We start from the raw sequence: 24,933 nt of genomic DNA, 5'->3' as shown, positions 1-24,933 counted from the left end.
AAATATGACTAGGATACATGGCCTTACCTTGACCAACAAACAGTTGGATTCAGCAAGCAGAGCAGTATGTTGCAGGAGAATAGGTGGGTGGCCACAGGTGGCACACTGATGGGTTTGCTCTAAGCGGTCACAGAAGTTCACGGATAGCAGGACGATGGGCAGATTAGCGTAGATCTCAGTGGTTGCCAGGTAGCACATTCACGAGTTGACTTGCAAAGCACAAAGATGTTCTCATGAGACATATCAAGTGGTTTATAAAGTATTAGAAACAGGGGTGTGTTTGTGAATGAATGACGTATGTATGTCGTGGTATTAGGGGGCGGCCTGCTTCAAGGGGAGGCCTGGCTGAAGACACGGGGTCTGAGGAGGACATGTGACCGATGGCCCCATGGCGTGGGATACCTTTTGAAGTGTACATGTAGTTTGGCACCTTGGCCGTTTGCGCCCGTGACAGCCCCCCATGCCAGCGCTCATCCCCGGGTGCGAACCGCCTTTGATAGAGGGGGTGGGATGGATGGGCCTGGGGTGTGCAGATAAGGTACAGGAAGACTGCTGAATGGAGACACACTTATGTGGATTGCAGGGGGGTGGCCTGCTTCAAGGGGAGGCCTGGCTGGAGACATGGGGTCTGAGGAGGCCATGTGAGCAATGGCCCCTTGGCGTGGGATACCTTTTGAAGTGTACATGCTGTTTGGCACCTTGGCCGTTTGCGCCCGTGACAGCCCCACATGCCAGCGCTCATCCCCGGGTGTGAACCGCCTTTGATAGAAGGGGTGGGATGGATGGGCCTGGGGCATGCAGATAAGGCACAGGAAGACTGCTGAATGGAGACACACTTATGTGGATTGCAGGGGGGCAGCCTGCTTCAAGGGGAGGCCTGGCTGGAGACACTGGGTCTGAGGAGGCCATGTGAGCAATGGCCCCTTGGCGTGGGATACCTTTTGAAGTGTACATGCTGTTTGGCACCTTGGCCGTTTGCGCCCGTGACAGCCCCCCATGCAAGCGCTCATCCCCGGGTGCGAACCGCCTTTGATAGAAGGGGTGGGATGGATGGGCCTGGGGCGTGCAGATAAGGCACAGGAAGACTGCTGAATGGAGACACACTTATGTGGATTGCAGGGGGCGGCCTGCTTCAAGGGGAGGCCTGGCTGGAGACACGGGGTCTGAGGAGGCCATGTGAGCAATGGCCCCTCGGCGTGGGATACCTTTTGAAGTGTACATGCTGTTTGGCATCTTGGCCATTCGCGCCCCAGACAGCCCCCCATGCCAGCGCTCATCCCCGGGTGCGAACCGCCTTTGATAGTATATCGTTGCTTATCAATAACAAATGCCACATACCGGAGATTCTTGTGAGCACAGACTCACACTTCAACCGGTGTATTATAGTGGTCAAGACCCTTAACCTAAGGCCTGTATAATCCAATGGTAATTGTTAGTATAGATATATGTGTGACTTTTATAGAGACATAACCTACTGAAAGACTTTGAACAAGTGTTATTTAGTGCATGCATTATCGAGAATATGTTATGTTAGCTTAGATAGATAGTGACCACCCTGCTTCACAGCGACCAGACCTTCACCCATTCGGAGCACAGATGTCTGACGTCCATCCTTGAATGGAGACACACTTGATTCATTTAAAAAATCGAAACAACCGTTGTTAAAATATATGTGGTGTTTTATTTTGTATCTTATTTTCATGACACAAAAATACAAGACTTTAAAGATTATACAGGACAGGTTGCAGCACAGCGAGAGAAAATCCCCTGTACTGACCGCTGTCACTCGGGAACGTTTCTCTTATGGCACGAACAGCACAGGCGGGTATCACTCTTCGAACGCGGTGTGCAAGCCTCCCATGGAGCCACCATGTAAAGGAACGATAGGCCACCAGCCTGTACCACCTGTGAAAAGGAATGAAACAAACTGTTTTTAAATGACCAAGATAAGTTTAATAAACGTTTGTTGTCAATGACAATTCTTGTAACTAATGGCATTCTGCACGGACAAATGCTATCTAGACAATGCACACTATTGAACGACTTACATGCGTTACAATGATATGTAGATGTAAATTTGGATATAGTAAAAGAACATGAAATAGGAGTGGCATGACAAGCAGAGTATACTTACTCGTTACTCGGATTACGAGGACGAACAGTTGCGCGAAGTTCGTGCATAAGCACCATCATTATTCTCAACACGGCCCGTGTGAGGCAGGCTGCCCTGAAGTCTGGCAGCTCGGTGATGCATTGCGGTCGTGGCTCGCCTTCCGAAATGTAGGCCAGGCATCCCGAGTTTTCTCGGCAGCAGCAGTTCTCCTCCTCGGTTGGCATTAGCTCGCACCGATTGCATGTGCACCAGGTGGAGACGCCGTCCATGCGACTAGGCCCAGGCTCTTCAACTGTTGAATCGTCCTCTCAACTGTCGTCCGAATCCCCATCGTTTTCACGTGCTTCCCTTTCCAGTAGTTCCTCCTCGGTATACTTGGGCTCGTACATGTAGGGCATTATTGTAGCCATTGTGTGGTAAACAAAGTAAAATAATTTACCGAGATGGTACAGGTGTTCACACGGGCTACAAGCGGCGAAGGTAGCTGACCAGAGCACAGAAACGAGTCACAAAATACTCTAAGTAACACAGAGAGAGGAATGGAATTGAAAATCTGCTGCTGTGTGTTGTGAAACGGTCTGTTTATACTTATTGAGGAAAGAGGCGTCCTGCCATTTCCATGGCGACACGTCATTAGCTGAAGCGCAGCGAATGTTGACACAAGACGTGCTTTGGCGTTGGGAAATGGGCGGTACGAGTCTGCTGATGACAGGCTCACGGGCGGGGGAATTGATTTAGTGCCGCAGAAGCAGGTCAGCCAGGGAGATGGGGCAAGTGATAGGATTATCACAAAATGGCGGCTTCTGGTGCCTGTTTTCGCGTGCGTTTAATGGACGAAAACTCGGGTAAGGTCCATAGGAAAGTTTTCTAAAATCGAGCCACTTAGGCTTAAAAAAACATGGCCGACCCGTAGGGACAATAAAATGTTTTACTGGACCATGCCTTTAAGAATGTGTAAAGCAGTTAGATGCCCCCACACAAGTAGGTTTGTCCCCCCCACAGTCTCTGAAGTTACCCCCTCTATCAACATTTAAAGAGCTTTCAACAGCTAGAACCCCCCTCCATCCCTGGAATTGTAGTCAAGTTGCAGCCCTGTGTGGTTATGAGCAGAAATGTCTTTATATGAGAGCAAAAGGGACTTGTGCTCCCTGTGTGCCCGGTTAGGAGGTTGGGGGGGGGGTAGAGGGGTGGGGTCTAATATGACTGCCAGCTTCAAAGAAGTCAGTGCCTGCCGTTATTTACAAACCATGGCAGGATGTTTTATGGTGCTCTGCTAAAGCTGAACCTTGTTCACAATTACGTTCTTTTCTGATCAATTAACTCTTTAAAGCTTTCTGCGTTCACAGTAGTACACACAGTGGGACAGATTCTCAATTTTTCTTTTGAGCAAGTGATGAAATGCGCTATTGCATCTCATTGCTTACGCCCAAAAAAGGTGTACCCAAATCTACAAAGTGCCTCTGAATCTGTGCACCTTGGATGGTCACATTCATATGTCCCTTTTCACTCCCTTTGCTCATTTGCACAAATAAGGGGGCATTTTTGCACATTTCAATGTGCATCCCTCTTCCAAATGTGCAAAACTGAAAGATCTTCCATTTCGTCTGTTTGGACTAGGCGCAGGGGAAGGGCCAATGCACAATAGGTTCATTTGTTAACATTTCATGTATTTCCTTGAAGTGGGAGAGCAGCGGTTTTAACCACTGTTCTCCCACTTGGATTTCTATCTTTCAAAGAAGGATAGAAATGCATTTTAATTTTTTATCGCATTTCACTGAAATATGCTGCAAGCTTCCATGTGGGTACCTGGCGCTGTTACACAATAGTGCCAGGACCACACTCCTCACGCCAATGTATTTAAGTGGGGCTGGACACCTCATCCTTTCGCTACTGGCCACCGCAAGTCACCCTTGAGAATAAGGTGACATGCACATTTATGAAATGAGAGTAAATGAAAAAGCGCATCCTCTACACTTTCTCATTTGCAATCAATTTTCAGAAGCTGCCGCAGTTTGTCCGTTCACTATATCACAACTCCTGCAGGCTGCTAAACCTTCGATGCAGAACATATTGATCGTGCACAATCGCGAAAGTTAAAATGCATATAGATACATTTGAATGCCACAACTCTTTTAGAGCATAGCTCAGTGTGTTAAGCAGTCTTTGCAGAGATTTGCGTTCATATGCCAGATCACTGTGCCAAATTCCAACAAGTTAGACTCAGCCTTTTCAATGTCTGAGGTTGATAAACCTGGGTGTATATATACTTTTGTGATAGTAACACCTGCCACACTATACAAAACAATGTGCCTCATTAGACACTGCTAGCTATAAAAAGTAGCATAGCATCAGTGTAATGTCGGTCTACAGCTTGATTCCTCCGAATGAGAGATGTAAAAACGAGCAAGTTTCCCAATATAGAGATCAAAAAGTATTAGTCTGGAAAGGTAATTAAGCTTTCAAATTAAAGAGTGTGGAAAGAAAGTGAGGCTCATATCCTGGCTTTGCCAGCGGACGAGAGAGTGATCCTGGACAAATGGTCTCATTTCAATATATAGTACTCGGCTGACTTACTTGAGAAGGCTTGCCTTCTCACATACTGACATTGTTTAGCCCATTTCCTGATCTTTCTTTTTATTTAGACCATTTTCATGAAGGGTTTATAAACAGAAGAGAGCTGACCAAATGTCACCGGCCTCTGGCGAGAATATGTTCAGGTGTGCTTATTGAGCACAAGAAATGGGTTGCTTTCTCATACAATTTCAAAGGTTCTTCTGCACATCATAAATAACAGTCACCAAGCCTGTCTGTTCGGTGTATTTAAAACCTTAAAATAAAAATAAAAAACCTGAGAATGAATCTTTTTAACTCACACCAATTGATATTCTGCAGCTTGTATACTTACCTTGATTTTGGAGAACAAGAAGCTGGAATAATTCTCCTTTTGCATAACACGCTTCTATGATGTTTTGTTTTAAAATATGGTTAAATAAGCATATTATTTGATTTGTGCACTTTCCAAGTCAGTTCCACAAAACAGGGTATTATTTTTATAAGTCCAACATTCACAAGTAATTGTACCTTGCTCTACGATAAGAACTGGGAAACAATGTGTCAAATTCAGAAATTGCAGATTGGCTCAAATCACAGCTTCACCTCATAACCAACATGTGTGATCCTGGACAATTCCTTTAATCTTGTGGTGCCGAACCTGTCAAAATTGCCATTGTCCAAAGATTGCGGGATGCCAGCTCCGAAAAGTGATTTAGTTCTCAGGGTATGCTCTTCAAAAAAGTCTCACCCTTGGTTTCATTTCATGTATAATAATAGAAGCCTTGATATATTGCACACCACAAAGTCATTTGTTTCTTTGCTGACTAATAGCAATACAAACTGAAAAGCATAGTTCAAGTCTAATCGCAGAATATGTTAGCAATACATGCACATTTCTGGTAGTTTCTAATGTATATCCACTATCTCGTCTGTGCAATGGTATATGCACCTTTCCCATTGCTTCCAATCTATCTGCATGTGTGAGCACTTTTACATTTATTTATTTATTTATTTATTTATTTATTTATTACATTTGTATAGCGCACAAGCAGACCATGAGCATCGTGGCACTGTTACTTGAGGGGAGCTTAGATACAGGAAGATACAGGTGGGTTATACATTTTAACATGTTTTACATTAATACAATGTAGCTGAAGTTACAAGCAAATTTACAAGTTTACAGGAGATGAGTTACAAGCGCATTTGCAGGTCAAGCGAAGAGGGTGGTTTTCATGGCTTTGCGGAAGGTCATGATTGAGGCTTCCAAACGAAGGGTAGGAGGGAGGGTGCTCCAGTGTAGGAGGCACGGTAACATTCTGCTAATATGAGTCCTCTGTCTATGATAGGGTGTCTGTACCTTTTCATACAGCTCCTGATCTGTGTCCTGCACCTAAAACTACACCCCCCTCCTGGCTGCTAGTTTTAGTTTTGGCTATTAGGTGGCAATAAAGCACCACCAATAAGCTGAAACTATTGCATTGGAGTACAGCTAGAAGGGAGTTGGGATGTGAGGAAGGATATACAGCCTGTGTGTGTTGTTTTCCTTTTGTTTTTTTAACCCACCCTTTGACTATCCTTGGCCAGGCTAATCCATGTGGCCATTCCCACCCACTACTAGCCCCTGCCTGCCCAAAATGCATGTTCCTAGGATCTCTTTCAGCTAGCATGTTCAAGCTGCAACATCAAATTTTAGCCTGCCAGTGTTCTTTCTAAAAAAAAGTTCTGCGAGTTAATGGCTTCATTTCAGTTGTAAATGGGTATTGATAAAATGATCATGTCTTTACCAAGTGTGCTTTCAGCCACTTGATTTGTAAGCAGTACGCATGTCCTTTCACTGAAGACCTATTAAAAACAAGCATTGGCAAAGGCAACAGTTTTGGTTTGTGTATAGTTATAGTTATTTTCCAGGAACAGCTGTCGTATGCCCAGGTACTCACACCATTTTCCAGCTGTTGCCCTCCTATTGCCAGGTAGCACCATTATGGTAGTGTGTGGCAAATACCTATCTAATATCTACACACAAGCCAAATGTTGCCCTTGAAATGACACTTGTTTTTTTTTTTGACTCCAGCAAGCCTGAAGAGGGTAAGGGGAATGGAAGGGAGCACCCACACGTATTCTGATTGCTGCGGGGCAGCATATCAAGCTATGGGCTGTAATCGCATTGAGGGTCCAGGGTATATCCAGACAATCTGGATCCATTCATTTCTTTGGTTTGGGGGATGGGGACCCGAAGGCATCTGTGCCCGGGCCCCATAATTCTTTAAGATGCACCTGGTTAGGATCTTCCTTCCCTCTCCCCTGTCTTGCCTTTGGCTGCAAGATACCCCCTGGTGTTCGGGGGTGGGAACAGTGAACCCCAAATGTGTCCCTGAGTGAGTCAGTCAAAGTTGATGGGGGGGGGCTGTTAAAGCTGCAGGAATGAGGTGGTTCCAAGTCTGCTGAGGGCCGGAGAGACAAAAATAAAATGAGTCAAGTATCAGCCCCTTAACCAGAGGGAAACTGAAAATGTGCAAATTATGATGTGCTAAATGTATGTGCATGTGTGCAATGTGCTGTATTTTTGCTAAGTTCCTGCAGGGAAGGATGCCCTGTTTAGTCTATAATTGCAGGTACACGTGTGTGTATTGAGGACCTTTTCCTTAGACAAAGGGCCGCTTTAATTTTCAGTGCGTTGTTTGAGTGTGTCTTACTCTCTGGCACTCATTCTTCTTGCACTCGAGTCCACAGTGCCCACAAAGTGTATGCATGCATGTGTGGCACCAATGTGTAATTACAAGGTCGGCTCTTAGGCCCTGTGCCGGCACCTTTTCATGAACTAAAAATGTCCCTAAAGGCACCATCACTGACCTCGGGGCATATACAGGGAACTGTAGGGATTATGTATTTCACTCTGCCGCTGTTTGGGAATGATTCACAAAGATTTGCACTGGAGCAATTAAAGAGATGCCCAGGAGCACCCCTCACATTGGCACCCACTACCATGCACCTGACTCACCAAGTCTGAACCTGGAGCACAGCTGGAGAAGCCGGGAGCATCACAGGAAGCCCTTTAGCAAACCTTAGTGAACTGCGTTTGCACCTGAGCTTCTCAGAGAGGCTCCAGGGGTAAGCTTTGGGAATCAGGGAAAAGGTAGCAGGTGGTCATCCGCATTTCTTAAATTGCTCCAGTGCAAATCGTCTGCACTTTGGATGTGTGCACACGTGTGCACATGCAGAGGCTTATGTGAAACCATTTGTATAAAAAGCGTCTTCTCTCACTCACATTTTGTGATTATTGTTGTTTTTCGAACGTTTGTTTCTCCTGTCCTTTAACCTTCACGGTGGTGGTAGCTAAATGGCTTTCTATCCGCCACCGTGCCCATGCCTTCATCCTTGTATCTGCCACACTTCCTTAATTTTTTTAAAAGCCTGTATATTTTCTCCTCTGTTCAATATGGTTTTTTTAGGTGGTATTGAAAAAGGTGTTATTAATGACGACGTTTTTGAGAAGGTGTTTTCACAGGGGACATTTTATGTTGTGTTAAAAATGGGAATGGCAGATTGCTGCGTGGCAGATTTGGTTGAAGGAGATTTGGTTGCAATTATTTTGACACATTCTTCTGCATATATATGCAGGGGGTGGGTTTAGGGAAATAATAATTGTGGGAGGTTTAAGGGAGGACTGTGAGGTGTCTCTCCCACCAGTATATGTAGCAAAATTAACCTGTCAAAAGAAACATTCAACCAATTCTCCTTCGACCAAATGTATTCGATGTAATCACCCTAAACTGTAAAAAATGACTGTCTACATGTACGTTTCTCATGTGTTCTGTTCTTTTACGCGGTATTGTACATCTGACAAGACAGCACTTTGAGGTCATACCAATGATTTATAGAGCGCTATATAAATGCCAAGTAACATAACATAACATTTGCATTGCTTCCAGGGGCTGTCGGCCATCTTGGATGCACAATAGTGCACTTCACTCAGTATCTTGACCGATTAAGGACTGCTTGTTGGGATTGCCCCTGGGTTTGGTTCTTATCCGCTTTACACATTTGTGACATTATGTCGGGATCATGTGTGCTGTGTGAGAAACCTGAAGGTGTCTCACCCGCTCGTCCTAGGGGATCTGTCATCCAGGTGGCCAGGACACGGCCATCGATTTTGGATCCAGTTCCTGAGGGTGGACCAATGCGGGAGGATCACCTGGATGAGGGGTCTTCGGGGAGTGGGAGTGGACACCGGATGGTGAAACGCAGTATCCCCTTCCCTGTAACATCTTTTCCCCATCCTACCTGGTAGGATACCTAGGAACTCACCCCCTGCTCCCTTTCCCGACACAAACACTTTCTCACGGACAGTTCACCGTGAGCAAAACAGACTAACACCATAGCCGTATACCTGACATGTCCTAATACAATGGTCAGGCAAGGTCAGGCAATTACTGATCATTACACACACCTGCAGCTTTTTAACATGACCCAGGTGTATGAATATAGGGGGCTGTGAAAGAGGAGGAAGAAGGCATTGAAACAGCAAGGCAAAGCATGCGAGGAAGCAGCAGTTCCAAGATAGCAATTTAATACAAGGAGAATGGCGGCGAGACCAGAGAGGATTGCAAGGAGGGAAGTGCCCATGACCTTTTCAGACCGTTACTTTTGTGAACCTTGGAAAGTAAGAAACCTAAGACAGGGGACTAAAGCTGAACAACCCGGCATTGTGTATCAGAGGTACCCAGGGCTCTCCTGTGTTGATAACCAAGGCGGGGAGGAGCGTTTGCCGCCGTGGTACTGTCCTTGGCTCCTACAACAAAGCAGCAGTAAAGACAGCACAGCCAGTGAGTAGGAGAGACTGATACCAAACCAGCCTGTGTTAGAACCAAGGTTGCAAGCAGCAATATTGTATGAAGAAATCTGAAGAGAACAGTGTAGTGAAATGTATGTGATGAGCGACACAAATATTGAAAACCAGAGGAGTGACTGAACTTTGGAGGGCAAGAAAGATACCGTAGACAGAGTGGCCCAGCGCCGTGTGTGCTCATTTGAAGGTCTCTGTTAGGTATCTAACTGGCTGGCACCTATGAGAAAGGGAATTTTGAGATCAAAGTGGTCCTGCAATTAGCCAAGTGAAACCCTGTGCACATTCGAAAGTCTTGGATTCTGTAATGCGAATTGAAGTTGGTCCGAGCCCAGCTGAGGGAGACTAATTGTATAAGAGGAAGGATCTGAGCCCGGTTGAGGGGAATCCGGGGTGAACCGTGAGTCACCTGAAAAAGAATATTCTCTGAACATTGTAAAAAGGGGATCTCGGCCCAGAAGAGGGGGATCCACAATAACGACTGTGGCAAAAAAAAGAGATCTGAGCCCGGCTGAGGGGGATCCAGGGTGAATCACCCAATTGAATACTTACAAGAGAAAAGGAACTTTGTGTTTTTGGTTTTTGTACCCTCTGAATCAAGAGACTTTTGAGTAGTAAATAGACTTGGGCACAGAAGGGCCTGATGATGCTTGTGCCGAAGAAGCCAGAGTGTGTGTTTTGCTTGAGTGGCCCACCTTGTCCGTTTTGAAAATGTGGGGAAGGGAGGACAATTGCCTGAATATCCTGATATATTTTTGTGAACACCTCTTTTTTTCATAAACACTACCCCAGGCTATTTTGTATTTAGAGGTAAGGATTGGCAATATGTTTTTTAGTATTGGCCCTTTATTTTGACAAGACACCACTAGGACTCAGTTATTATTATTTGATGGTCATAGCTTGCTCCCATCTGTTGTTTTTTGGTTTAGATAGGCGTTTGTCATATCATTTTTGAAGTTTAATAAACACCCTTGAACTGTAGTTACTTGTGCCTGTCTTACTGTTGATGCCATGCCTTCCTTACAGGTGTCTTTGAGGTGTAAGGGTGAATGGCTGACAAGGTGAGGTTCACAGTTGACACTTAGTGTGTTACCTGCTGAGTGCTAAGTGTACATGACTCATGTCGATTTTGTGTGTTACGTGTGAAGTGTGCTTGTGGGTGGCTTCTGGAATAAGTTTCACGCAGTGTCTGTATTTAAATAGGCTTTGATTAGGCATAGTCTGGTAGGTGTCTTTTGGTGGAGGTGTGTCCCACGTACGGCCTTGCCCAATACTCCTGTATGCTAATGGCAAGTGTTTGAATGATCTTGTGCTTTATCACTTTTTTCGAGTGTCTGTCTTGGGTCTGATAGGAGGTCTTTGTTCTGGTGAGGAGCAAAGGCTGTATATTGTGTAACATGTAAGGGAGGTTGCTGATGTGTGGGCATTGGGGATGCTTGGGAACTGAATGTAAGAGTTTAGGCTGTGGTTAGTGCCACGCGGTCCGTTATATATTTTGCAGACTAGATGGATCTTCCATGTGTTGGGGTGTCGTTGACTATTCATCGATCCGTTGCTGAGTTGAGGGGGAAAAGCCAGATCCTTATGATCTTCAAGAAAAGTCAGTGATCCTGCAAGGTGCACCTGTGACTGAGAATTTCTATGTGCAAAGTCTTGGGCAGACCCCTATCTGTTGGTCCTGTATAGGACACTGTGAGCAGGTGGAAGTTTGGGATGTTATTTTGTGTTAAGTATAATAATAGCGTTAATGTCACATATTACAATCTATTACATGGTTAATGCCTCTATATTGTCATAATTATGTATATTAGATATTATATTACTGTGCCTAATGTTGCGTTAATGTCACATCCATATCATGCCAATAGTCTCTTCTATATTGAGATCAGCATTGTGTCCTTCAACACTGGCTTGGGGCTGAGGGATTCGAGGTCACCTGTGAGCTCAACACCATTTTCAGTGCAGATAGAGGCTTGTTTATTGGGGGACAATGCCATCAGAGCCAAGGGGCACATCACACAGAGACTGGTGCAGAGGACAAAGCCAGCGGGCCTGGGAGCTGAGATCACGGGAGCTGGTAGACAGGTTAAGCCAGATACCAGGGATCTCTCTCTGCACCAGGACATCCTTTGTGGGTGCAGATGAGGAGATACTGCTTGGATAGTGTATGCCCACTTGCACTTGGTCTTTGGGGTTGGGGCCCGCCGCAGACTTTTTTATCCAGAGCTGATCTGCTGCATTTCATTTTTACTCTGAGTTCCATGGGTGTGTGCTGGGTAGCTAGTGATAGCTGGGGTTAGTGTTCGACCCCAGAGGGGCATTAGGGCCATATCTGCCCCATGCCACAGAACACCTAAATCATCCTTCAGTCACATGATCCATGCGCCTGGTGGTGCTCGGCTCTTGGCTGTGGCCCCAGAGAGAATTGGGGGCTTGTGTGCCTGCCACACTACTGCTGGGGCAGCCCCTCTCGTACATGACAACATCTATATAGACAATCAAAGGGCCTTCCAAGTTTTCTGAACAGTGTGACTCAACTTCCTGTGTGAAGCCCGGGTTAGGGGTGCCTAAGGTTCCCATTAGTTGCAGAGAAGCAGCCAGGTATGCTTTTTCCGCACTTTCAGCACACATTACAAAACACAGTATCATATCATATTGTATCACAAAGGAACTCACCAAAGGTTCCTTAGGCCGCTGAATGTAGCCAAAGACCCCTGAGCAGCGTCACAGAGAAATGCATTGCATGTTGAATCTCCCGAAGATGTTGCAGTCACAATGCGCCACTGTGGGTGTGCAAATTATTAGCAGCCATTTCCAGTCTGGAAGTGAACAGAGCATCGGAACCAGATGGCCTCATGGTACACTTTTATAAAGATTTTCTAAAAATCCCTGTTTTGGCCATTAATCGACCTCTTCATCTCATTCCTCGATTACTGATTTTAATCTCCTCATGTTAGATGGCAACACGCACATTGCTGAAAATAATACTCTCCATATCTCTGGAAATGAGGCAGGATGTGGACAAATTGTGTGGCCGGCCTGCAGGTGTTTAAAAGAGTGTGTCATCACTGAAGGATACTACGGTTGTGCATGAATTCACGTTATTTATGATACCAAGCAAAGGGACTAAGCAAGCAGCCAAACTGAGTGATTTGGAAGACCGCTTAAGGTAAAATATTATCTGCCTACTTGGAGTGCTTGAAGGAACCAAAAAAAGGAGCATGGTAATTTTCTTTGAGAAGTTGATTTCCTCCCTTTTGCAACATTCTGACAGTCTGAAAATCTGACAAGTGACTAGTTTGCACAGGATTCCTTCAAAGCAGCAGTCCTCTGCCTTTGTTCCTCAAAAGTGACCTCAGCATTTCTGGAGGGGTTGGACACTGGCACAAAGATGTGCTGTCCAGCCCCCTTACATACATTAGTGTCAGGAGTGCATCCCCAACACTAATGTATGAAAGGCTCCCAGCAACCACATGGTTGCTGGGTGCAAATTCCACAGAGATGGGCCATTAAAGGGCCTGTTCCAGTGAAATGATCAACAGAAAAAGCATTTCCATTCTTGTTTTGGGGATTGAAAAGCAAGTGTGAAAGCTGCAGTGACAAATTAACCCGTCATGATTTAGGCCAGGTGGCACGGGAGGGCTCTAATTTCTGGGCATATAAAAGCGGATCCCGTTTGTGATTTCAGGATGTGCTGTTAAATGCCCAGAAATTCCCCCTGATATATCCAGATTCACAAAGGGGCATTTGAAAGATTGCATTTAGCATGTGCTCATTCACATGCCTTTTGAGAATGGGCTTGCTGCTTTTTTTGGTGCAGGAGTCTGCATCTCCCTGAGCCACAGGGGGTGGTGGCATGGCTGCACCAACACGTGGCACAACATCGTGCCGAGCTGGCGCACCTCTGCCTCTCCCCTTCTGCAGCCACCCTGGACTGGAGTCCCCCTACTCCCTGGTCACCCTGCCCATGTCCCTGACCATTTCCGCCATGGGAAGTATGCCCAGCTGAGGAGCCCCTCACCTTTCAAGGCCTCCCAGCCATGGCACAGATGGAGTAGGGCCGGCACAGATGTAATAGTGCCAATGGGAGGTGTACACACCAATTGTCCTAGGCAATTGGGGTGAAGGGGGTGGGATACAAGATGTTAACAACACCCCTGCACCTACAAGGCTATATGTGACCCCGGTGATTAAGTGACGCGTCACGCAAGGCTTGGGCACCCCAAAACTGCTGTAAAACCGTGAACGCAACCCACGGTAGCCCAGGTGTGTGGAATTAACCTCTCGCAGTACGCGGTGGCACCCAGGGACACGCAGTACGCATGGGACACGCAGGCTACTATGACCTCGAAAATGGTACGCGATACACAGGGGTATTTTTAAGGAGAGGAACAAACAAATACATTATTGCCTCTCATTTCTTACCCCTTTGCTTAATTCACAAACTGAGACTAGATTTCCATTCATTGGAGCTACCCAATCACATCCATATAAGAAGGCTGTATGAAAGCATGTACAATAGTAATACATATTCATATTTTAAAAACTCTGTTATGCCTGTACCTAGAGTAGCATTACGGTTTCTCTAAATTCAGAATTTTCCTGTGATTTGACATATATAAGTGTAGTTAATGGCACAGGTCCATACAAGAAATTATAAGGGGAAGACATATTTGACCATGACACCTGAGAGGAGGACTAACTCATAGCTAAAAACATCTCATTATGACATGCTAAAAGATATTAAGCCAATCAAAGCAAAGAAGATGATTTTTCTAGAGTGAGTAAGTGAAGGGGACTTACCACAGGCTCTGTCCAATGCAACATTGCCACATCAAATGATCCTACATGGGTGGAGTCTGCTGGGTATTTAAAGTCAAACATACAGGAAGAGTGAGGAACTATTTGGGCAAAGCAGTAAAGGAAGAGAGTCTGCTAGACAGCAGAAAAGAGGATTGGGCTTCCAAATGGAAATAGCCAAAATAAATTGCCAGTTAGAAGGCCTTTTCCAGGGAGCTGAATGCAAAGGCCTTTCCTGATACAGAACCAGGCTGCCTGAGAGGTGTTTGGAGTGGGTGAACAGACATCAAGGAAGACCTTACCTCGCAGAGTTGCTTTGAGCCATTGATGTCCTTACCTATCCTGGGCTTTTGAGAGACAAACCAAAAGTCAGTACAATAACCCCAGAGAATTTAGGTAAATGTTCAAGAATTAAGTAAATCCCAGAAAGCAATTGAAATTATTTAGTGGGAATCATGTTTACCAGCTATGTCACAAAAGGGGGACTGGGCCTGTAAATGAAACTTTTTGGAAATCAATTTAAAATAAATTGTCCTAGAATCCAAAATTGTTCTGGGCACATTTGTCTCTGACAGGGAAAAACAAATAATTCATTTCCTAGGTTTTCACAGGAGCAAATTATATCTGGGTTTGTGAGAACAGTGTACATGTCTCACAGATAAGCTTCTTGACCTGTGACAACAATAGCTTGTGTACAAGAAAAATCCTCAACAGAATGTTCTAGTCCTAGAAAGGGGACTTGGAAGGAAGCTAGTTTCTCCCCTTAATTCCCAAGAAAGTAATGTCTAGTTAAATTACTGCAATTTTTCCAAATACCATTTCACAGAAATGGTAGGATTCTATGATAGGTAGACTCCTAATGCAAATTAAAGGTAACTTGTTGATTCTTTGTCCATTTCAATGTTATAGCCTCATGCTTGGGTGACTCTTAAATATATCAAACTATTTTGCTCTCCAAAATAAAAGCTTCTATCATGAACCAAAGCATTCTGAATAAGTGTAACCAAGTGAACCATACCAAGTAGCCATTGATTTTTGGCCAAGCTAGAAAACAATAGTGTCCAACATTTTTAAGTTGAATATGTCCGATGGCAAGCCAGCATTTTTCTCTAGCACCAACACTTAGGGGCCGATTCATGGAACAAATGTGCACCAAAAATCTATGCGCAAGCTGGCGCAAGCGTGAAAAAGCAAGCGCATGTGCACGCGTGCGATTCAAGGAAGGGCCTGTGTGTGTTTTCCCCTGAATGTGCGCCAAATTCGTGCATGACGCACACAGGCGCACACGTCATTGCAACATCCCGAACACTCTACGCGACATGCACAGGGAAAGCGCACAACGTCGGCGCACACACCAAAAAGGGGGCATAACACGCGGAATGGGGCACAGCGCGTGAAAAAGAAGGCGTAACTGGGGAAGTACTGCAGGGAAATACACAGAACGCCCACACGCACGCGAACAACACGTATTCATGGAATCGAATAGGGGAAATCCGCACATGCTAAGAGACGCGCACAGGCATCAACACGTCCGCCATATGAACGCAGGCAGAAGCGTCCCCGCGCACAGTATAAAAGTGGCACAAACACCAAACACGTATAAACAGCTACGATGAATGCCCCATTTGTCGCGGCACTGATTGTGGGACACCGCAGTAGGAGGAGAATAGCCAGGGCCCGCATTTCTTCCCCCCGGACTAGCCTTTTTGGGATGCCTGACGACCAGGTCTATGGCAGGTATAGGTTTCCACCTCGTATCATCCTAAACCTGGTCAGGGAGTGTGAAGATGACCTTACATCCCCCACCCTGTGCTCCCAAGCATTGAGCCCCTTGGAGAAGGTGCTCAATGTCCTGATTTCTGGCCACTGGGTCATTTCAGAGGACAACTGCCATAATGGGGGGGTCTCCCAGGCCATGCAGTCATGCTGCCTACACCAGGTGTTGGCAATCATGACTGCACACCCCTCAGTCCGCAGGCACATATACATGCCCAGAACACCCACAGAAAGGCGGGCTGTGGTCCAGGACTTTTACAGGGTGGCACACTTCCCCGAAGCGCTCGGTGCCATAGATTGCACCCATGTGGCCCTACGTCCACCTAGGGCCACTGAGCACATCTATCGAAACCGCAAGCACTGGCATTCAATCAACGTGCAGGTCGTATGCGATGCAAAGGGAATCATCACCTCTGTCTATGCAAACTACCCTTACTCCATCCATGACAGTTTCATATACAGAATGTCCGCCCTGAGCCGGGCCCTGGAAGCTGGGCAGCATGGTGGCACATGGCTCCTAGGTGAGTACAAATGCCTGTGCACATGCATGCATGTCACACACAGACAAATACACAAACCCAATAATCACAACCATTATAACCTCCCCAGGGGACAGTGCCTACCCTCTGAGCAACCACATGATGACGCCAATCCGGGACCCCACCACACCACCCCAGAGAATATACAATGCTGCCCATATTGCAACCAGGGGCATAATGGAGTGCACATTCGGAGTGCTCAAGTCACACTTCCGCTCCCTTGACCGCTCTGGTGGGCAGCTACTATATGCACCCCCAGTAGTGTGCAGGATCATTGTGGCAGCATGTGTCCTGCACAATGTTGCAACACGGCAGGGTGGGCCGGTGGACATGGTGGTGCCCCTACATCCGCAACCACAGGCACAGGTGCTGCCCATGGGAGGGCAGAGGGCACGTGGTGAGGCAGCCCGGACCCAGCTTGTGGTCACATTTTTCATCTAAACTCCCACCCCTGCGGAGTGCACACAGGCCTGGCACATACCAGGGACAATCGATGATGACAAAGAGACAGTCAACTGTCACAACCTTACCACCCTGAGAATGTTGCCATGGAAGTGCTACATTGTGTGCATCCCTAGCTACTTAAACCTAACCAATCCTGTGTGACCAAAAGGATCTCCCCCCCGCAAAACAGGCCATGACAATCCCTGGTATGTCACCCAAACCCTCCCAACCCACATCACCCTTGTCTGCCACACCATGACATGGCATGCAATAGCAAAAGCCCAATACACAAATGCTTTCCACCAGTCATAGCATGAGCATAACACTGAATGCCTGTTGACATGCACATTGGGCAAGGCAAAATCCCTACTCCAGAACCCGTGTGCTGTGTGTGTCTCCTGCAACACACTGCTCAGCACACAGCACAGTGAGCAGCCATTGTGTTGCAGATAAACCTTGAACATCACATGAAAAGGAATATTTAAATAAATAACCAATTGAAAAATGTACAAGATCCCCAAATGGTCATAGATCATACGCTGCAGGGACACAGCGGGCCCCAGAAGGCAATCCGTGTGCACCTGTGGCCATGGAAGGGTAGTTGTACATGTGGTGGATCATTGTGCAACTGTGTGTGTCAGTAGGGACATGCACTCAATACATGCATGTGAAATCAAGTGATCCTCAGTGTCCTGTACACATGACATGTGAACATTGGCCATGTGTACATCCCAGCATGTCAAACCACACCAATCCCCTGATACCTGAAAAGTAAAGACAACACAGGAACAGGCATTGACCAGCAGAACACATCATGTACATAGTACCCCACAATTACAATGTCAGAGTCCCCAAAACACTCTAGCCCAAGCCAACTGTCCAACAACAAAAGGCCCTCCCTCATTTACACATCACCATGACCTACTGAACAGCTGTGCCTAGGGTATGTAGCCTTCTTCCTTCAAGTCTGCCTGGCTACAGGATCACCCTACCCCTTGGTCTCCATGTTCCACCCTGCGTGTAAATAGGGTCCAGCCCCCTCAGAGGCCACCTTGACTGGTAAAAATACCAAATCGCAGAGAACTCCAAGGAGACAAACCCACAAACCAGGGAAAAAACCTGTAGGCACCAAAACATCATGGAAGAGTCTCCAGTAGATGACTTGAAGTAGCAGAAAATGTCCAAGCACATGTCCAAGCACAATGATAAAACAACCAAGGCAGCACAGATCCACAATGCTCCAACAGGATGGGTATCATGTTCGGTACATAATATACAATGATGATGCAACAACTGATGGATAGTGTCACAGCTCCGGTGTCCAGGCGCATGAGTGGCACGAACCAACCAACCCCTCTGTGATCTGGGAGCCTGCAAGGTCAAACTTACACAGGCCTCTGAGACCCCGGCGGGGAAGGAGGGTCAGGGATATGTTGTCCGGACAGGCATTGGTATTCAGGATAACCGGGAAGAGGGGAGTAGGATTGTCAAGGGAAAGTAGGCAAAATACAAAAACAACTATTGACAATAACACATACTCAATCAGACAAAACATGTTCATCATGCACATTGTACCAAATGAGTCAAATTCAAGCCAAAGAGAGACTTATCTCTGGGGTGAATGCTGGCCTCCTGCCTGCACACTCTCAGGTCCGGTAACAGGAGCAGTTCAATGCTGCAAAGAGAGTGAGAGTCACTAATCTGTGTGTGTTTACACCATACATGCCCCAAAGTAAGTGACTCCTACACAAACAAACACTCTTATCTACTGCTTTGTACCCATACGTTATCTTGCCCCTGTGATGGTTCATACACTGTCAATGCAGTAAGACTGGCGCACGTGGGCGCGCGGGAAATTGAACACCAATGCGTCAAGAATCACACATCATACAATGGTCCCTGGGTGAGCAGCTAGACGCGTATAGCGAGGTGCGACTTCAGTACAAGCTGTGTTCTGGCATCCACAGATTTAAATAGGTAGTGCACGTGTCAATTTGCACGTGCCAATGATATGTGGTGCACACAAGTCTGTGCCTCGCTGGGTGTCCCAGTGCACTGTATAAGTATCTGGCTAGGAACGCTACTGCGCTAATAACTCTGCTTCTATGGAGCAGGGGGGACCGGAGGATATGTGTGACAGCCCCTGCGTGTGCCCCTGACAACTTGGAAAGCAACTTGCCATTTGTCCCACAACGAATTTTAGTTCTACTGTGCGCTTCAACAACAATATCTGTCCAAGCTCCCCATCAGTGGCGCTACTTAGCATGCATGTGCAAGTGGCCTGGTGGAAGGTTGGCTGCGGTGTGGCCCCCTTGTGCTGCTCACCTTGCTTGGATCTCCTGGGAATACATCTGCTTCTGTTGTACGTCTGAGCACAAGCCATGTGCCACGGCTTGCGCACACATGTGCATGTCTGCCCCACCAAACGTGGCCAGCTGTTTGTAGTACTATGCCCCATGTCTGCTGGTAAAGGTGGTCTGGAGGCTCAATCTCCTGCAGAAAGGGCACAAAACATATAATTAACGCTGGAAGGTTCCCTGTGTGTGTGTGTCTCTTCATGCTGGTTGTGACTGGGCCATGTCAGAGACCTACATCAGAATTCCTCCCACCATCAGTGTGACTTTGACAGGCAAAGGGTGCTGGCAACCGTCTACAGCATGAAGTGCATCAAGCACATGTACAGCCAAGAAAAGAAACATACATCACAATGTATATCAATTAATGGACACATCAATCATGAACCCACCCAAATCAAATACAGACATGCCATGGATAAAACCCCCACAATCCCCACTAGGGGTGTTAACACACGTAGTACAGCAGCAGACAGGCCACAGATATGACAGTCCAAAGCCCTTGTGTAAATGACTGTAACACCGAACCATCCTTGCGAGCCCATGGATAAGGGAAGCAGGAGTGGCCTATGTGAGTCAGGTCCCCAAGCTGCAAACACATACACGAGACAAGCTTGAAGGGCCCAGCTGGAACAGACAGTGGATGCTTTCAAAAGCCACAAAGCACCACACCGTCACATGAATGCACAATAGAGAAGCAATTTTAAACTATATTAACTAATTACACTAACTATAAAAAACCTACATTGCCTAATTGAACTAACTATGAAAAATATTTTTAACTAACTAAACTAAAATGAAAAATCAAAAATGGCCACATATGACCTGGGGGGAGGCACCCAGGAGGGGGAGGTACAGGGTGCACCTTAACACCCACATGCAATGATGTTGAGAAGAAAAAAAAACCTCCATGGGCTCAACGCCTGCACAGCCCGACCTGTGTGGGAGATATTTCGTTGTCCGAGTCAGCCTCTTCCTGAAAAGATAGACGCGGCAAAGGAGCCTGACCATGCCTAGGCACAGCTTGCCCCTCGTCGGCAGCAAGTCTGCCGGACGGGTGAGCCTGGTTCTGTGCGGCGATGACACGTAGGTCAGCATGCAGAACCTCCCGTGAAACGCATGCTTCCTCTTGCAAGGTAACACGTGTAACACAGAGTTCTTTCTGCGTGGCCTGGCTGAACAACTGATGCACCTCCCGGCAAGCACGTAGCTCAGCCGAGATGGTACGCTCAAACTGCGCAAAACCTCTCCTCTGACCGCTCCATCTGGGACATCAAGAGCACACCCAGAGTGGATCTGAGGGATTCATACTCAACCCTCAGGGCCTCCATGTGTGCCTCTGCGTGAGCAGCAATTGCTTGATGCAAAGACACCATTTCAGCCCGGCGTGCCCTGTCTGAGGCCACCATGCCCAGCCTGAGCGAGCGGGATGTGGACTGTGCCGCTCACTGCTGGAGTTCCACCTACCTAGCAGGGGGTATCACGGATTGGGCCACACGCTCCATGCTCTCAGCAATGTTATCAATTGCTGCCCCCTGGTGTTCTGAATTGGCAACCATGGCTTGCTCCCACTCAGTATACCCCAGTGGCGCGTGGCCACCGCGTTGCTGGGCTTGACACCTGCGGGGCCCAAGGCGCCGACGTCCTTGTTGGGTTGGCACCGCCCGCGGCTGCAGGACTACATCACCCGTTGACGTGATGCCCCAGGCACATCAGCAACTGCTGTGGAGGGTGACCCTGCATCCCGATCCACCACAGGCGGAGGTCCCACCACTGTCTGGCCCCTCAGTGCAGGTGTCGCATACAGAGGAGCATCCACATCAGAATCACCCACCCCTGACGAACGGACCCGATGCACATCCAACTCGACATTGTCGTCAGAGTGGCTTGACTCATTGCCAGCCACAGACAAGATGGTCTGTAACACATGTGGGTTCTCATGGTCTACCACCCCACGACCCCCACGTGTGCCGGTTTGCTGGTGTGATAGAAAACCTGTGCCTGTCATGACAACACCATCCTCTGGCTCCATTGCGTCATCATCTGGAAAGTGGAGAAAAATTTACATTAGTACACATGTCAGAAGCACATAACACACACACACACATAGACATCACACAGACAGCCAAGACATGAAGCAGACATTTCACACACAAATGCATGCCAGGTCACTTTGACATAGCATTAGGGAGTAGGCATGTAGAACGGTGTAACACGGCTCTGACGTGGGTTGATGCAGTGCACAACATGTGTACGTTATCCACTATCTACATGAACAAGTACATCATGATGTGTATCAATTAACTTGAAGGCAGTGCAAGGGCAAGTTCAGGCATCACATGCAATGTGCATGCAATGTGGTGCATGTCTACAAGCCAACCCACCCTCCCCCCTAAGTGAAAAAGCAGGGATGCATTGCATGGCAACGAAAGGGCAACCAGAGACCTGTGCATTGGCAGACAGTAGTGGCTAGCATCAATTGCATCATCTGAGTCAACTGACGCCACAGCAGATGAAGATGGGACAGGAAGCAGGACACATGATGATCCCTCAGTAGTACAGCCATGTGTGCAGAAGCCGCTACACCAGTCGAACAGAGTCAGTGGGCCTGAAACGGGGGGAGTGTAATGATTTAGATTAATTACGAGAATTGAAATGACCAAAGGGTTACCTTAGAGAAACACCAGTCGTTATCTCTCCTACGCTTCCTTCTTCGGAAATGGTTTCCAACAGGGGTAGAAAATGAGTGCCTCCCTGAGACCCTTCCTCCGCCTCAAATACAAAGATTAAGGAGGGGAAGGACTCCAGGGAAACCCTCTGGGGAAGAAAACCCTGTGTTGATGGCCCCTGGATAGATGTTGTCTGTCTGGCGAGGTTCTTGGTACCCAGAATATCCGCTGAAGGTGAGCCGTCTGAATAAAGACAGAGGAAAGTGGTAAGTTGAGGCAAGGATATTAGAAGGCAGAATATGGGTAGAGGAAATGAGGAGTACCTGATTGAAATGGGGAAACCACTTATCAAGCTAGATTGCAGCTCTCCCGATGAGACGCGGACAGGAGTAACCTCGGGGGCATCCCAGGAAGAGAATTGTTCTCATATCTCAATGCTGCAGATCGTACCCTGCTTTTCCCTGCTTCTGCATAGGTAAAACAAGGTTAGGTGTCAATTCTGATCTATATCTATCCCCGGGTATGCTACGGACTGAATATCTATCTTCACGTACCGCACGCCAGGGAGGGAGTCTCACTAGCGAACCGATCAGTGAGGTTCAGCTCGAAACGAATGGGGCTGAGGAAATCCGCTCGAGTCTTAGATGTTGTGCAAAAGTTGAGAGAAGGATTCAGGTGAAGCGTTGTTGTGGAGGAGTAGCAACGCATCCGCGCGTTGTCCGCAGGATCAGATGAACCGGCTCCGGCGTCGGGGGGCGGTCCTTCCACCGCGGGGCCATGGTGTACGTCTAGACCCACACCCTCTGTAGCGGCGGCCATCTTGGTAGTAAAGATGGCCGCAATCCGTCTAATAGACCATCTATGCCACAGTGACCATGGTCTTCGCAGGGGCGTGACAGTATGCCCCCTCCGAAGGGCAGGGGCCCCCGGCTTTCCCGGATGGTTACGGAAGAATCGGCGAATAAGAGCTGGTGCATGCACTGCAGATGCAGGTTCCCAGGAACGGTCAGCAGGAGAATAACCCTGCCAATCAACCAAAAACTGAAGGCGACCTCGAAAGATGCGAGAGTCACAAATATCCGCCACCTCATATTCAGGACCCGACGGGGTAGACACCGGAGGAGGGTGAGTATTCTTCAATCTTGAAAATCGATCACACACATCCTTCTTTAGTTGGGACACATGAAACACGGGATGAATCCGGGACCAAGAAGGAGGAAGCCTGAGTTTGAAAGCAGAGGAACCCAACTTCCGCAGAATGGGAAAAGGTCCGAAATATTTAGGAGACAGTTTGGATGGGACCAGATGCCGTGGTAAGAAACGAGAGGCCAGCCATACCAAATCACCCGCCTTCAGGGAGGGTGCTGGAGAACGGTGTTTGTCTGCAAACCGTTTGACTCTATCCTGAGCTTCAAGTAGCGAGGATTTGGCCGCCAAATGACCTGACTGGATAGCTTGAAGTAGGTTATCCACATCTGGAAATCGAGACGAAGAAGGAAGGCCAGTAGGAAAACAAGAAGGGTGAAATCCATATGAGCAAAAAAAAGGACTGGAACCCAGAGCGGAATGACGGGAATTATTATAGGCAAACTCCGCCAATGGTAATAGAGAAACCCAGTTGTCCTGTGAAGCTGAGATGTAGCAGCGCAAATAGCCCTCCAATGTCTGGTTCAGTCGTTCCGTCTGGCCGTTGGTTTGAGGATGGAAGCCAGAACTCAATGCTCGGGAGATCTTGAGACTTTTACATATCTGTTGCCAATAACGTGAAGTATATTGGGAACCACGATCGGAGATGATAGTTTCTGGAAGCCCATGGAGCGTGAAGATGCGTGAAAGGAAAACTTTCGCCATCTGGGCTGCAGTGGGAATGCAAGGTAGAGGAATAAAGTGTGCCATCTTCGTAAAGTAGTCGATTGTAACCATGATTACCGTACAACCATCTGAGATAGGGAGTTCGACTATAAAATCTGTCGAAATTATCTGCCAAGGTCGATCAGGAATCGGCATCAATGATAGAAGACCCACTGGGCCCGACCGAGGGGTCTTTGTTTGTAAACACATGGCACATGCCGACACATAGTCTCTGATATCTCTGCTCATCTTTGGCCACCAGAAATGGCGTTGAATCAAATCCTTGGTATTAGTCATACCGCGATGTCCTGCCATCGGAGAATCATGACAGAGTTGAAGTACCACTCTTCTTAATTCTTCGGAGGGAATGAATAACTGTTTGTTTCTATAGAGGCTTCCTTGAGAGGAGTTAAGCCTCCAGAGAGCGGCAAACCGTGGATTGGCCTGTATAAATCGAGAGGTATCCATAGCTACCAGTTGAAGAAAGGTGGTGATTTCCTGCAAAAATCTGGCTTTGGGAAACAAGGGTTCGGAACGGAAAGGAGTGGTAGAGTTGTAATCCTTTCTGGACAATGCATCTGCCTTGAGGTTAACTCTTCCCGGTATGAAGGAGAAGATGATATCATAGGGCGAAAAAAAATGGGCCCAACGAGCTTGGCGACTATTTCGGGTTTGAGAGTATTGTAAGGCTCGGAGATTGCTGTGATCGGTCCGTACTTCGATGGAAAATTTGGCCCCTAGTAACAGATGGCGCCACTCCTCAAAGGCTCTCTTAATAGCTAATAATTCCTTTTCGAGGACCGAGTAATTAATCTCTGAAGGTGAGAGTGTCTTAGATAGATAGGCCACAGGGCACTCCTCTCCTTGTTCATTTTCTTGCAGTAGTACGGCACCTACAGCATGATGCGAGGCATCCGATTCTACAATGAACTTCTTGTTTTGGTCTGGGGTCAGGAGTATAGGTTCCTTGGTGAAATCTTCCTTGAGACTC

Source organism: Ambystoma mexicanum, chromosome 11, assembly GCF_040938575.1.
Source record: "Ambystoma mexicanum isolate Mex_15411 chromosome 11, UKY_AmexF1_1, whole genome shotgun sequence".
NCBI classification, from domain to species: domain Eukaryota; kingdom Metazoa; phylum Chordata; class Amphibia; order Caudata; family Ambystomatidae; genus Ambystoma; species Ambystoma mexicanum.
The sequence above is the reverse complement of the archived record's forward strand: the minus strand, read 5'-3'. Positions refer to the sequence as shown.